Consider the following 3,080-nt stretch of genomic DNA (forward strand, 5'->3'; position numbering starts at 1 on the left):
GTAGTAGCCGATTGTTGAACAGCAGGTTGGTGGGCAAAGGGCAGGATCGAGAACTGACGCGCGATTTCCTCATGGATAAAGGACTTCAGGTCTGCCATCAACGACACTTGGTCACAACTGGCTTCGAAGCCAGCAAGCGTTGCAGCTCGAGGTGGGGAGCGTCGGGTCATCGAACGCTGCCGGCGGAGCTCCTCGTAGCTCTGGCACAGTGTAATGACCTCAGCCACCGTGCCGGGGTTTTTGGCGAGCAGCATCTTGAAGGCATCATCGTCAATGCCTTTCATGATGTTTCGGATCTTGTCAGACTCGGACATGGTGTGATTGGATTTGTTACATAGGTCCAGGACATCTTCAATATAGCTGGTGAATGACTCACCAGCCTCCTCAGCACGTTCACGCAAGCGCTGCTCGACTTGCAGCTTGCGAACAGCAGGGCGGCCGAAGACGTTGACGATTGCGGTCTTGAAGTCGGACCAGGTGGCAAAATCGGACGCGTGGTTGTTGTACCACAAACTGGCGACACCGGCAAGGTAAAACAGCAAGTTGGTCAGCTTGCCGTCCTCGTCCCATTTGTTGGGGACGCTCACGCGCTCGTAAATGGCGAGCCAGTCCTCCACGTCAGTGCCATCAGCGCCAGTGAAGATGGGTGGATCGCGGATTCTGGGGACACCGGGACAAGGGGGTGGCATTGGAGGAGGCGTTTGCTCAGAAGCGTCGTGGTACATAGCAGATGGCAGGGTACGTGATCGTAGCACCAAAGGCATAGACAGGGATCGCAGCACTCTCCACCAAATTGACCATTTGCGGAAAAGCGAGCGCCACCTGCCGTCTCAGCAGCAGCGCTCGCACTTTTGGTTGGAAAGGCATTCGTGAACTAACATGTGCTAGGCAGCGTTCGGCGGCTCGCGTGCGCTTGTTTTATTGATTTAGTCTTGTTTCTTTGCCGGAAACGTGCGCTGCTTACGGAAACAACATGATAGAAGAAGAAAACATCCCGTTTGCGTTTGTGGAAACGGGATGGAGCGAGGATTTTTCGCGTTGCAGCCTGAGCGACGACGACGTGTGGCGGTACCTACACTCCGCTACTTCGACCGTTCGCCAGGCTCATCGCGGCTCATCGCTTCCACCATCGGCTATGGCGACGCACAGCAGCATCGCCGCGACTTCTCACGTAGGTGAACACACTGGGGATGAAGTCAGGATGGTTCTTGAACTTTGACGGCCGTCCTGCAGTAAACGTGATTTCTGATTGCCAAACCAAGTTATAAGCACTTAAAATTAACGTACCTGTTATGAAATGCGCGCTGCAGATCCGAGAATGTTTGCTGGGCGCCCACGGCGAACCGTCGGCATTCTGTCTCCTCACAGCAGCTACCCAAGCATCTCTCTTTTCGGCACGTAGCCTCGCGGACGGGAACCTGTAGAAATGCGTGCTTCCTTTCTGAGTAAAATAATTCGTGCAGCCGTAGGCCACACAGTGCGCTGGCATTTCTGTACGCTGCTAAAGCGAGGCGACTTAGTTCAGTGACGGCACAAAGATGCACGAGTGACGGCCGGCCCGGTTCGTGTTTTCCAACCAAAACCAAAGCGCCCATAGAGGGCGCCAGCTGCGCCGTTACCGCGCATGCGCAGAAGCTTTTCCGCAAATGGTCAATTATTAAGGCGTTTATTAGCCGGCAACGAGCGAGAATATACAATGGCGACAGTCGCAGCCAAGCACGGGCTCTCAGCGCGAGCGGCGTCCTTGTTGGGTAGCCCCACTAGAAGGTACTGAAGAGTTCGACCCATTTCAGGGTTCGGAGGCTTCGCTACAATATATATATATATATATATATATATATATATATATATATATATATATATATATATATATATATATATATATATATATATATATATATGGCAAGGTGGGCAGCTAAGGAAAGGTAGAGGAAGAAGAAGAGGAAGAATAGAACAGCTTGCCTGATGAACGGGTGTTGTGTCTGTCTCGCTTATCACAATGGCGCAGTCGACGAAGAAGAAGTCTTACGTCCGGCTTCGTCATCCAGGGCAGCTGTGATAAGCGCCGCTTGAGGACGGCGTCAAGGCCTCCTCGGCAGCGGTTCACCTGCCGCCACTGCCATCACCGTTCGGGGACGGCGTCAAGGTCTCTTCGGCGGCTGCAGTACAAGTTACCAGTACCATTTCGCAAGGGACGCCGTCCACGCGTTCTTGGCTATGGAATTTGCCGCCAGCGCAAGCCGACAAGTGAACCCTCAGCGGGAAGCCAACGGTACGTGTCTTCGTGGTTCGTCAGCAGTGCGGACTTCTCCATCCAGGAACACCATTCACGCTTCTTTGGCGATTGAGTCAACAACCCGGCCGCCGCTGCAGCTGCCCATCAGACCATCAGGGGACGGTGTCCATGCCTCCTCTGTGGTACCAGGTCATCACCCAATGGACACTATGCTACCACTTCGCGGCCGTAATACACACGGGCTCCTGTTCTTTGGGAATGCTGTTCAAGATTTCCATGGCCTGCATTCCCTGTCAGGTACCCTTCCAACACATGAGCCGCCAAGAAACGCTGTTCATGCTTCCTTGAACGTGCGTGTCACCACCGTGAGTACTACTAGAACCACGTACTTCACGGACGCGAACCAAAGTGGTTCAGAAGCCTCGTGCGACAGTGCCGTGGAGCTGCGGCGTACCTTCGCACTGCTCCGCGCCGAGACTATCGCCGAACGAGCTCTTAGAATGTTGCCAGCATTGTATGACATTAACGCAGTGTTGGATGTAGCTGCCTCATACGAACTTGAGGCAAGCAAACCGGAGCAACACAGGGAGCTTCGGTCTTCTCTGATCGAGCTCTCACACCGGCTCGACTCCTTCGCGTCGGTGATGTCTGCGTTGCCACCTGCCACCTCACAATCACCAACCGTCTGCGAACTACCGGAATTCCACAGGGTCCGGAACGACGCCGACAGCTGGGTGGCAACCGTCAACACGATAGCAATGCGCGAAGTCTGGACGGAATTTCAGAAATGGACCGTGGCTGTAGACCGTCTTCGGGAAGGTGCAGCGGCGTGGCAACAGTATGA

The 3,080-nt window shown here is 54.1% G+C and overlaps 1 long non-coding RNA gene across 1 annotated transcript; it reads right to left on the reverse strand.

Annotated features, from left to right (window-relative positions):
• Positions 1 to 894: 894 nt before the first annotated feature.
• Positions 895 to 1,653, reverse strand: LOC142803546 (uncharacterized). Its single transcript, XR_012894161.1, has 2 exons — positions 1,288 to 1,653; positions 895 to 1,227 (listed from the first exon to the last, which is right to left on the reverse strand). It is a non-coding gene; the product is annotated as an uncharacterized LOC142803546 (long non-coding RNA).
• Positions 1,654 to 3,080: the final 1,427 nt, after the last annotated feature.

The sequence above is a fragment of the Rhipicephalus microplus genome, chromosome 3, assembly GCF_043290135.1.
Source record: "Rhipicephalus microplus isolate Deutch F79 chromosome 3, USDA_Rmic, whole genome shotgun sequence".
NCBI classification, from domain to species: domain Eukaryota; kingdom Metazoa; phylum Arthropoda; class Arachnida; order Ixodida; family Ixodidae; genus Rhipicephalus; species Rhipicephalus microplus.